This window comes from Halyomorpha halys, unplaced genomic scaffold (assembly GCF_000696795.3).
Source record: "Halyomorpha halys isolate HHAL.00 unplaced genomic scaffold, Hhal_1.1 Scaffold15.1, whole genome shotgun sequence".
Taxonomy (NCBI): Eukaryota; Metazoa; Arthropoda; class Insecta; order Hemiptera; family Pentatomidae; genus Halyomorpha; species Halyomorpha halys.
Window position 1 is genome coordinate 3,251,832 of NW_027108914.1, and position 13,655 is coordinate 3,265,486.

Below are 13,655 nucleotides of genomic sequence, written 5' to 3' on the forward strand. Positions count from 1 at the left end.
TAAATTCTAAAAAAAAAATAATATTTATTTTTAAATTGATTTCCATACAAAAAATTATTCTGATAGCCCGGTTTTATAGTCCATTGAAATTATAAATATATATATTACGACTCATAGTGAATAAAAAACCTTAAGTGTTTTTAACGGATTTTTTTTCATATAGTTTTCATAAATGTATTAAATAAGTTACTGCTTCATACATAAAAAAAAAAATCTCAATATAAATTAGAATACATTCAAGAGTTCATTTGAATCCAAAGCGGTTTCGACATTAATTTGGTTAGTACCCCATGACTATTTCCTCAGCTCTAATTGGCTGTACTAATTCGGGCTGTCAGCCAACCGCTTTGTGCCTTTGATAAATACATAAATTACTCAAGCTCTTAATGTGATAATGTCGCATTAAAAATGCACATACTAAGCGCTCCCGGGTGTCACTCCGTAAAATACAGCAGTTTGGTTATAACTGCGTCTCTAGATAACTAATGTGACTTATCAGATCAATTATAACCAACTACCAAAAGAACAAAAAAAATTATTTCAAAACATATCCCGTTCGAGAAACCTTCGCTGTAGACCATTTTAACACCCACAGCGCTACCCATGTCTAGACCGGGCAAAATTATTGTTATTTACGATGGCCTCTCAAATTTACCATCTTTAGTCTTTAGTCGAACATGGCCTCCTGATAGGGATGTACTCTAAATCAGGGGAAGGACATGTATATGGGAGGATCTGAGAGACGTAGAAAGTCCCCTGAAAAGGATTAAGGAAATAAATGGAAGAAGAGAAAAATCCTGTTTCTGAAGAAGACATCTATAAATCGGGAAGCCAGTGAATGTGTCCATTATGTCTAAAAAAAGTTGGAGAAACATAAAGAAAAGAATTCAGGAAATATTTAGAGAAATTTATGTCTCATATTGGTCCAAACGTTTTCAATATGCTAACCACTCTATTCCGAATATTATTAATTATTATTTTCAAACATATTAACTCTGTATTTTAGTAATTATTTAAGCTTAATTTGATTCTATTTACGCCTTTATATACTAAATTATCAAAACTAAACATTAACCATGCAATCTAAATCTTAAAAACTACTTCTATCAGTATGAAAGTATTCCAAATAAATCATCAGTTAATTTTATTCTTAATAAATTATTATTATTATTTAATATTCTCTAATAATTGTCTTTTATTTATAACTTTTCGGATCAACTCTGCGCCACAAAGGACATTATGTAAGGATCCAAAACGTTCAAAAATATTTTGTTTTTATTTTTGCTAGATAGTACTTTTAAACAGTAGGAGTACGGATTTGTTCTGTTATTATTAACAGTTAATCAGTATTATTTGATTTATAGAGGAGAAATATTTTTCCATGATGAAAAAAGGTTTTTCGAAAATTTCAGTTGTGATATAGACGTATTTTAATTCTTTAAAAAGTAAAAGACATTAGAAAACTAATGCCAAAAATATAAAGTAGTTGAAGCTAATGAAAAGTGACTACAAATTATTAACTTAACTGAATTTATAAAACCTTTTCGTGTTTTTTTGGGTGTTATAATGATAGTTAGTTTTTATTTTCACTTATAATTTTTTATATCACTTATAATTCATAGTTTTTATTTTCCCTTATAATGAAGTATATATTAAATAAATAATTCATATATTAAACATTTAATTAATAATATATTAATTCAGAAATTAATTTTTACTCAACGCTAGGTGATAAGTGGAAATTGTATGTTACCATTGTATGAACCACACCAATTTCTTCTTAAACGTTTAAACATTTTATTAGTCATTCTTTAGATATTTAATGTCCATCTCAGTGGATTATGTATCAAATTTAAGATAAAATAGAATTTTTTTATTTAAAATTAAAACATATCAACAAAGTACTTGTAGTTCCACTATTGAATATTAGTAAATAAATAGTTGAATACGAAACATTCCTTATGTTTCCATTTGAAAATTGAAAATTATTATCAAAAATAAATAATACAAAAATAACATCGACCCACAGGAGATCTTTCCTTATCCGTTCCTTGCCCCAATGGAATTATATTCCCTTTTTCATCTGTTCCTTTAATACCCTTCAACCTTCAAATCCCGTATCTCTATTCAACTATTGTCCATCCAATTGCTGAAGAATTAAAATCTTCAAAAAAAATTGTAAACTGATAGAAAGATAACAATTTAAAATAAATACCATTATATATATGTACATATGCATATATGTTCAAATAATAATTTATTTTTCTTTTCTTTTATTGTTATAAACTATACCTTAAGATTTATGCTTTGTTAGAGGATTAATTTTTTTTATTTAAATTTCCATCTTACTTATTTCTTTTTTTTTTTTAAAACCTTTGATATTTTCGATTTTCTTTTAAATTTATTCATATGTATATAAACAATAGATGATCCTTTTTGTTAATTATTTTTAGTTCATTTATGTTTCATTATTTTTCATTCATTTTATTTGTAGTTAGTCGCCTATGATTTATGAGATGATATATTTTTAACATGGTTTTGTTTTAACTCTTTTGCTTTCTTTTGCCTTTTTACTTATTCTGTTAAATATTTGTATTTATTTTTTTCTTTCCATTTCCAATTTATTATTTTCGTCATATTTTATGATTTTCTCTAAGTTCATTTTCATTTTTAATATTTTATCATTATACTCTAAGGCACTAAATGTTAAGATGAAAAACAAATAAATAAAGTAAAAACATTAAATTATTAACAATTTTCTAGAATGAACCAAAAATTCTTAAAAGTTTTTTTTAATTTATAAAAATAGATATTAGGTACACAGAGTCACACTAACATCTTATACAGAACACTAACAACTTCCTGTACATCCATACATCACTTAAAACCATTGAAAGGAAAAATATAAAAAGTGACTATGTTTGGTTCCAATGCATCAGACACATCCAAATCCTTTCTATTTCACAGATGTTTCATATTTTTTCATCCTTTTTCGATAGGTGTGGCCATCTTAATTTAAAAATAGCTGCCTCCAAAATCTGAGATGGTCGACGGCATATTGGGAATCGGCTTCAAGTAGTTTAGAGCCGTTCGGGTTTTTTGCTTTCAAAGGCCATGTGTTTAGTTTTCCCATGAGACACTAAACAGCCCATTTAAGAAGTCAGTGGTCCTTGTATATATTTTTTAAAAATTAAAAATCAAATAAACAGTTTTCGAGACGTAAACGATTAGTGGTAAATTTAGGTTATAATGGAGTAACCGTTAATTTTCATACTTTATAATAAATATAGGAGAACTTAAAATATTAAATAATTTATTTAACAATGAAAAGTGAATGGTCATTTTCAAGACCGAAAAATGTTAATATGTAGTATAAAAGATAATATAAAATATTTATATATAATACCATTCCAGATTTCTTTTTAATTAATATTTATTAATTTTAGTTTAAATACCTATAATATTTTTTTTTTCATAGGGCCAACTTGCTGCTGTTATTGCCTCTGATATGTAAAAGATTCAAATCCTACTGATCCTATTTTAGTTTTTGAACATCATGATGGAACTTGTTCGTTGAAATTTCGAAGGTAGGTATATTAATAAATATTAAGAATATTATATTTATCATATGAAATATTATATTACAAATGTCTTTATGAAAAGTCATTTTATATTTGCAAAATAAAATAAAATTCCATTATTTAAGAATATTTCATAAAATGTATCAGTATTAGAAATTAGCAATAGCATTATGCTTGTTTTGTTTCTTGTTCTACAATTTTTTTAATCCAAAAATACAATATATTAAAATACTTTACTGTTATTTAATAAATTTTAATATTACACTCAAAAACCAAATAATGATAATTCTTCTTAAAATAATTCATTCAACAAAATCGCTGTCAACTTATTGACGAAATACATATTATGGACAAACAATGAATAGAATGTGGGCAAAAATAATAACTATTTGTACCACTTTATGTTATCAATTAATTTTTCAAACACATTTTAATTATTAATTTATGTTATAGATGAAAAAATAATGTATTTTAGATCAGTCTTCCAGGTCGTTTATGTAATAAACCAATCAACGCACATACAAATTTGAAAAAGAAGATTAAGGCTTTCAATGAATAAATAATTATTAAAATATTTGTTCAAAAATAAAATGCGCAAACATTTTTTAGAGTTATGATGTTTATTTTCTATAAAATTCTACATATAAATAATTTTAAAGGTTTCTTCAATGGAATTTATTTGTTTAATTAGTAATTAAGAATACATTATTTTCTGGGTTTTTTTTATTACTTGTTTTTGTAGTTAAAATCTTACAGATAAGTATTTATTTGTTCATCATGTACCGACTCTCTAGAAAATGGTTTCCGCTGGCGATAGCAAAATTACAAAACGCATTAGCATCAACTACAAATGTAAATATGAGAGGAGAGATTGAGAAGGCACTTAGGGATGATTGTCCCGACAAAGCCCTCGGGCAATTCGTACAGCTGATGAGAACTGGTGATCACCAGGTTCCTCCGACGAGGGAGAAAATTGAATTTGTTCCCTGGGCTAATAAGATTGAATTTTTTTCGCCGCAGAAGCCACAACATTGTTGAGGATCCTTTGCTTATTATTCACTTTCCATAGATAAGGAGAAGGAAATCCTGAGGAGCAGGACCTAATCTCGCCCCCTATCAGATCCTGCCCCAGGAAAACCCTCCGCTTTCCATGAATCCTTAATTCGGCCGAACCCTCCCGCTTTCCAATTTTCACGCTGAGTGGCAGAGGGAGGATAGGGCGGTTTCCCTGATGTTCACATCCGCCCCTCATCAACCTCTCCCGATGATGTCCGCCCTTGTTCTCTTCGCTTCTGCAATAATTTACTTTCAGCTCAATCTTTTCTTCTTCTCCCTCTTCTCGTTTCCACCAATTGTTCTAGGTTAAGGAAACAGAAATAATTCTTTTTTTTTTTTTTACCGTATTTATATAGGGCCAATAAATGATTTTTTGATTTTTTTACTGGAGCTGTTATCGGAAATATTGTATACTATTTTTTAGAAAATGATAAAATTAAGATAATAACAGTTTTAAGAAGTGATTTATTAAACTATCTAGGTCCCAATCCTCTTTAAATCTTCTGAATTAAATTTTTTGTTTCGGTACATGTTTCTCAGAAACCATCTTCGCTCCCTCTTTTGATAATGTAACTTTTGTAGAAAAAGAAAATGGCCAATGGAAAGGCCGGAACGTTGCTAAAATGGGGAATATATATGGATAAAATAGAATTATTACAAATAAATTAAAAAAAATTATTATTATATATATTTTTTTAAACAATGTGTGCAAAGAGAGCATAAGGTGACTTTTTCCTCAATCATTTTTATTTACATTTAATAATTTATTTTGAGTCATTTATATAATAAAAAAAAACATTAAACCTAAGTAAAGATAATGTAAAAATATTGGTAGTGCATTGAGACACTTTTTTAAGTTACTGAATTTATAAGAATAAAGCGAAATTCAACCTTGTAAATCGTGCTTGATATTCTAATAAAATAAGTACCGAAAAGATACTTAATAAAATCATTAAGCAAAACCGATTAACTTGGTCTAGCTATAAATGAAGTTGTATATTTTTTCTGGAAAAAAGCTATGATTATAGACCAATGTAAAAAGAAAAAAAAGAAGAAAATATCAACATTTGTTAAGAGAAAACAAATGTGCCCTTTAGTGTTTTCAAAAGAATTACATCCATGAAGATGCAGTTATAATGAAAGTGCAAAAAAATTAAAGAATTAAAGGTAAATCGAACACGAGAGTTGAGTCATTACAATCTTGTTAATCTTTTAATATATAATAATAGTCACTATCACAGTTGAAAGAAAATAATAATAAGATAGAATACTTTAACATCCATAATCAATGAACTAATATGAATTCTAAATATAAATATCAAACCACTACTTTCAAGTGAATGAAAATAAATTCATAATGTTCTTTTTTATCCTATTATAAGAAAGTTATATAATATGAATGTTCAATTCATTTATTATGTAAGTAAAAAATTAAACAAGAACATTGGTTGGCTTATTTAATTCCGGTACTACTATGCAAGAAAGCTAGGTAATACAATAATATACTATATAATATAATAGGTAATAAAATAAGATACAAGAACTAAGAATAAGATTATTAAATTTTGTTTAGTAAGTAAAAGACTAATACTCTTAAAATAGTTTATTTATTTATTGTTTTATCTTTATTTTGTTTAATTTTGAATGTTCAATATGGATTCAATGCTTACATAGGTTTTAAATATGCAGCTTATAAATGACAAAAATATATCATATAATATAAAAGAATATATAAAAAACCAAAACGTTAAAAAGGGGGATATATAATCCATAGTACCTAAGCAAAAATACATGTTTAGTCTTTTTTTCAAAATAGCAGAATAAAGTAGTTGAATCTCAATTTATTTCTATTTGGAAGACAAATTTTTTTATTTATACAATATTTCTTTGTAATCTTAATAACCCAATTCAAATAGTGCCCATCCAAAAGCATATTAAACATTGTTAATTTTTTAAAAGGATTACATTTTTTCAAGATAAAATCTGAATCATAAAAAATAAACGACTGATAATAATAATATAAAATTTACTAACAATCAGTTACCACTGATATTTGGAAAACATTTAATTTAATTATAATAAAATATGTTAAGAGATAAAATATTCTCACCGCTCTCTACAAATAATATTAGTACTATTGGGTCTTTGATTAAAATCATCCCGTAGATATTTCACTAAATATTGTAAGCCATCCAAAGGTAATTTATAACAAAAATATATGTATATTAAGAATAATATAGTATGACAAACAACACAATTGTACTGATTAGAAGAATAATTTATTTAAATAGAAATTTGGGAATATTATTGTTTTCCGATTATTTTCTCAATAAAATATTAATACTATAATTTAAATTTACAGTAAATAATTTCAGTAATAATTTGTGTTTTTTTTTTTTTTAGAATTGAAATATTTTAATTCAAGTGGAATAGATTTGTTTGTATTAAGAGATGGAAAATGTTATTTTCCTATAAGGAGCAGAATTATAAACATAAACACTGAAGAACGATTGGAAAACATGGCTGATGCAAGTTTCTTCAAATCGGCCATTACTCGAGTGCCACCGATTGGTCGAAAGGGTCCAGGGCTATGGCGGAAAGGTCCTTCCATAGTTGACCCTAAAGGTATTGAGAAACTTTCCGTACCTCATAAAAAAAAGGTAATGTACTAGAAACATTTTTTAAACTTATTTAGAAAATAATTACTTATTTAGAATAATTAACTGACATAATCCAAATTTTCAGGATTTTCAACTTTTTTTTTTAATTAGGAGGTAATAAAAATAAAATTATCAATTTTTTACTAACAAATTATGGATTAAATATGAACTAGTCTGGATTTGAATTGGGACTGAACGCCTCATAAATTCATGGAATATGTATAAATAAATTATATAAAGTACATAATATTTAAAAATATATATATATATATATTTAGTATTTTCATTTGTTGATTGACAAATAGTATAATCTGCAAAGCTAGAGGTAATATGTAATCAATATGTAAGCTCATACCTCAGTTACAAGTAACAAATATCTACACTATAATAAACAATAAATAAAGAATCAAACAATTTATGTAAATTTAAAAAAAATATAAAATAATACTAAAACCAAAAAAAAAAAAAAAAAAATTTATAACACATTTAAAAAATTAATCTTATGCGATTGATTCTAAAGCAGCTCTTTTGCGGGTGGTAGTACTATAATAAAAAAAAATAGAAGTAATCAATTCATACAAGAACTATAAAATAAATAATATAGTTCTATACAATAATAAAAAATTATAAGAGAAGAATAGAATAGAGTTGACGAACGGAACAGAAACAGCTTTACATTCTATTGATAGTACGGTTTCTAGTAGGTGCACTGAATTTTAACGCTGAAGCCTTTTTAAAAAATTTCACGAAGGTGTTATTTATTCATTGTGTGATAACTTATTCATAAACCAATTTACGTAACTTATACATAAATGCATGAAAAGGTCAATGTAACTTTTTGTCAGTAATTAAAATTAATTTATGAAACATATATATATTTATAAAGACAATAAAAATCAATTCATATGACTGATGTCATGTGAAATCCCGAAAGAAGTTTTTTAAACCCTAAAACTGTTATCCGAAAAATTGGAGTTATTTCCTGGAACATAACCCATTTTATAAATCAATCTAACCAGAATTCTAATAACCTCGTTAATTCAATTTTCGTCATATATTTTTTCAATTATATCTCTAAAGTTTTATATTTAGATTTTTGGCCTAATTTATTCTTCTTATTATGTCTTATTTATTATTTTAAATAATATTTTGGCCGAATTAACCAGTTATTTTTAAAAGCCTCGATGACTGTTTATTTATTTATTTTCAAGTAGATTATTTAGGTTTGCTTGATTGCTTAGTTTATCTGAATGGATTAGTTATTCTAACATAAATAAACAGAGTAAGAAAATATAATCGATCCAAAGGAATTGTCGGCGGCTTCGACATCATCCCTAATTGTTCATATAAACATAGATAATTAGTTAAATTATTTCATTTGATTTATTTTTTTCATTTAATCAGTTCAAAATTCCAGCAACTAGACTAAATTACATTTAATTGTTTAAGAGAATTTATTTTCATGACAATGTCAATTATTTTTAAATATAATGTCCATCAGGTCATGAACCTATAAATAGAATAGTTACAATTGAAATTATTACTATTACAAACTAAAATATACTATTATTTTAATTTAAGCTAAATTCACTTTATTAGCTCTAGAAGTAAAAAAAAATGTATAGTAATATAAATATGAAGTAAAATAAAATAAAAATAAATAAATCAATTAACATTTTTACGGTAAAGGCCTAAGAACATGCTAAGTTGGTATCACAAGATGGAAAAATCTTAAGTACATTAAAAAAGAAACCGAATATAAAGAATAAAATCTACTAATAAACATTCGTAGTTTTAAAAGTTAAAAAATATATTAAGCCTTATTGTTACCTCTCTAATTACTCTCCATTAATTTTTATATTAACTTGTCCAGTTCCACAGAACGTTATCGTAGAATAATTTAAATCATAATCTGGTAATTTAAGATGGAATTCGTCAGTAAAATGAAGTAAAAACTATATTCAAAGAACAGGATAATATATTTTAAATAATGTAAAATATTGATATCAGTTATAATGCGAATAGTTAAGCTACTTTTCTCTAACATACTTTCTCTTACAAAATACATATTGAATCCAGGACTCTTCATGGCATGTAGCGGCAAAGAATTGTCTACATTTATTTTTTAACCAGATTGAACAAGTAGAAAAAAATCATCGTTCAAGGAAATGTATTATGAAAATATATAACATTTTTATGTTTGTAGATTTTAAAAGTTTTCACGATAATGATGAAAAAAAAAAATAATTTGGAAAAATTGGTTTCTGTTATAATATTTTTCCCCCAACTATTAGGCGACAAGTCCGAGTGGCAGCTTAAATATTTTACGACTGGTACGGACATTGGGTAGCCGTAAAACGATCAAACATTCGGCATCACAGGCCAACATCTCCGAAAACAGATCAAACAGTTAACGCCAGTATTCCACAGTGGCATCTTGAGCATGCAGCTGTCCGGAGAAACAGCGATAATAAAACCCGTTTATTACTGGCGTTTAGGCAATCCGTTTAGGTTTTTATAGGACCATCAAAAGTTGCCGAAACCCTACCGGAAAAAAATAAAACTCTTTAATAAAGAACGAAGCTCCATGTAATGCTTTGTAGGCCATTCATCTTCCGAGTAAAAAAAAAAATACTCAATGAGAGCTAATATTACGGGTGTGTAAACGTCTCAACTACAATTTATAACATAATGTTATCAGAGGCAAAGATTATCCCTCCCTGATAAGAAATAATTTCAAGGTCGACAGTAAAACATTTTATAGTAAGCAATAAGAATTAAACTAGCGTTTATCGCTCAATTAATAAGCGATAAAACAGTGAGGAGCCGATGCGGTTTGTAGCTCACTTTCTCCACCGGGTCTCCTTTTATTACTCGTGTATCACCACTTTCTTACAACTCGAGTGTTGGACTGATTTACGATCTACGGGACTCAATAAAACTTTACGAGTGCACACCTCCATTCAAGACCGCTAGCTAACGATCTTCCATTGTCAGGTTGTCTCTTAGTTTATTTTGTAGAATAAAGGGTTCTGCTATATGATTGATTTTGTAATTAACTCTACATTAATTATGTTTAATTAGATATCACTGATATCTCTCATAACTACACCAGAACAAAAATAAAGACAGTAAAAGTTAAAATATGGATGCTGAAACTATGTCTTGTTCTAATGACATTGCATAATAAAATAAAATTAACAACATTTAATATAATTTAGACAATCAATTGTATTTATAATATAGCTTGTTAAGTATTATACCTATAAACAGCATCTTCACAAAAAATAAATACGACTAAAGAACAATAAAATTAAATAAAGTTTCTAAAATAATTTATTTTTAAATTTAAGAAATTTCCCCAAATGAATAAACTAAAAAAAATAATTAGAAAAAAAGAAATTAGAGTGATTAAATTAAAATTTCTACAATAATATAATTTTAAATTTAAGAAACTTCTTCAAGTGAATAAAATAAATTAAGTTTTTTTTTTTAATAAATTATTTATTGTTATTAAGAACTGTATACATTTATATAAATATATACATCAAGTAAATTTCCTGTAAGTCATATTATGACATGATACAAACATGTGGAGAATCTTCCCATTGATAGAATCCCAAAAACATTTCTAAAGGAGAAGATCTCGCGGCCATCTTCTTTCCAGACGCATTGGTGGATTGTTAGGCAATGAAGGAGAAGCCAGGCTAGAAACGAGATGGTTTGGATGGTTGGGAGGTTTATCATGGAAGGATTGGTTCTGGCCAAATCGGCAACATATGGGACATTGAGGTCCTGATGGATGGTTTATTTGTGACAAAGTAAGGAGCATGAAGGATTTTGGACTGTAAGGATTGGATTCGGAAGGAATTCGATGGTTTAGTGGAGCCCCATAGCTCAACTCCGTATGTTCAGATAGGCCTTATAACAGTCATGTAGATCAGTCTTTTGTAATGTATCGGAAGTTTGGACCGTTTGTCAAGTAAATGTTGTAATAGTCGGAATCGACAAGCAGGTTCCTGTCTTTTCAGTCATGTATGATAAATTAAGTTTAAACAAATAAAATAAAGTTAAAAAAAAAATAATAATAATTAGAGTGAAAGGAGTTAAAATGGACCACTTAAAAAATTTGAAGCGTCATACGTGCTTTCTCATAGCAGTCGATTCCACTACAGATAGATAATTTCAATTTAATTTATTGAACATGTCTCCTGTAAAAGGAAAGATGCTTATTAAATTAATTTATTAAAATTAAAAACAAATCTATTAATAGTAATGTTCAATGAATTTTGTTTCAAAATTATCATTATTCAAATTGTACATAGTTTCAAATTTAACTAATAATTTTGAGCCATAACCAATTTTTACAGAATGGTCGTAAGATCATTGGTATTAATGTTCAAATCTAGTCCAGAAATTGCTAGAACAAAGAAAAAAGCAACAACTTATTTTTCGACGAATGTTCCAATTATTCTAATAGAAATAAGTGTATATTAATAAATATTATATTTATGTTTGCGATATTTATGAGTGAATATTTTTTTTTTATTGATAACTTCTAGTACATTATTTTTATTATATACACTCACTAATAAAGCCTTTTTTACTTTCTATTATTAAGTAACGACTATGTAATTATAATTAAATACACAACTTTCACGAGTAAATATTTTAAAATATTTAAATTATATAAAATACTTCAATTAGAATAAAATAATTAAATTTTAAATAGTAGGTATATAAAGTTTCATAAAACTGGTTTATCAAATTATTTCAACTAAGTATTATTTATTCTATTGTTTGTATAAATAAAATAATAAGGACTTTTTACTCATTTTCATTATATAAAGATTATGTAATAATCATTAAATATATATGTATACTACCCTTTTTTGCCTCTCAGGAGCATCAGATTTTGACGACTGAAATATGGAGTGAAAGTGGAGAAGTGACGCGTCTCAATTTCGATTATTAAATCTTTATTGTAACAACAAAAAACTTAAGAAAAATATGTTTAATCTTTTTCTGAATACGTTACGTTTTTTTGATCTAACGGCTTAACAAATTTCCAATTTTCATGTCTCAAATTATTCAGGCCTCTAGGTTGCCATAAAAAATTTGTAGTTCACCTAAAACATATATTATTGTACGGCCTAGCTATGAGGACTCAGTGGAAATAATTCAGGATTAATATAAATTTACGAATAGATGAATCTGTAAAACTGAAGGGATATTTTCCAATGGAGCAACGTGATTACTTATTATGCAAACTGTTACTTTACAGCTTTACCAATTGCGTGTGTTCAAAATTTGTTTGATAATATTATGTTGTTTATAGAAATGAGTATGATATCGCTTATAGTTCGAATGAATTAATTAAGAATAATATATTAATAAAATATTAAAATTTTTAGATCTAAATAAAAAAATTAAATTTTGAAGGGTATATAATAAATAAAAACTGTGAAAGCAAACTAATAGATGGATTGTTAAATATTATCTGTTTCCTTTTGCGAATTAAATCTGGGTACTAGGTTTAAAATATTTCGTAAGTATTCTATCTTACTTAAATTAAACTATTTGTAATAAAAAAAAAAATTCTTTTTAAAATTGTACGAAATATAGTTCGAAGTTTAAGTTATTTATACAAAATATATTATTTTAATTATTGTCTATTTTGGTAAGATTATAAAAATGATTTTTTTTTTTCTTCAGGACAATTGGCACCAGAGATTTCCTTATCCCTGACCTAATGCTGGCAATGAAGCGATGGGTTGGCTGTGGTTACGATTTAAAGACAGCAGGACGAAGACCGTAGGGTTGTTTCAACTTTACGGCCTATAACTCCAAGATGGCCCCTTACCGTACAACTCCTGTCTCGGCTGTTATCAGCTTATCTTCACTGCATATATTGTAGATTCTTTTTATTTTATATATTTATTGAAATTTTTACTTAGACAATTATATTAAATTATATATATTGGACAAATCTTAGAATTTTTATTTTTATTTCTAACAAATCCATGATAATAATTTGCCAATTTATTCTGACCTGTCTGATGAAATATTGATAAAAAGAATATTACAAAATATAATCTTGAGAAATAGACAAATTAACTATTACCGTGGTACAAAATCTAAAAAATCGACTATTCTTATTTGAAAGGATCTAGAAGACCTTACAACAATACATCACATTTAGGAAATCATCCAAGCGAGGGGTTCTATTTAAAAATATCCCAAAAAATATTTAATATTTCATTATGAAAGATTGAATTTTTTCTTTCATTAAAAACATTAAATAAACGATTACATTAGGATAAAAGAAAACCAAATAAATAAAGAAATAATGATGTTA

The 13,655-nt window shown here is 26.5% G+C and overlaps 1 long non-coding RNA gene across 1 annotated transcript; it reads left to right on the forward strand.

Moving 5' to 3' along the window:
* Nucleotides 1-3,498: 3,498 nt before the first annotated feature.
* LOC106679975 (uncharacterized) lies at nt 3,499-13,180 on the forward strand. Its single transcript, XR_001343050.1, has 3 exons — nt 3,499-3,587; nt 7,041-7,297; nt 13,013-13,180. It is a non-coding gene; the product is annotated as an uncharacterized lncRNA (long non-coding RNA).
* Nucleotides 13,181-13,655: the final 475 nt, after the last annotated feature.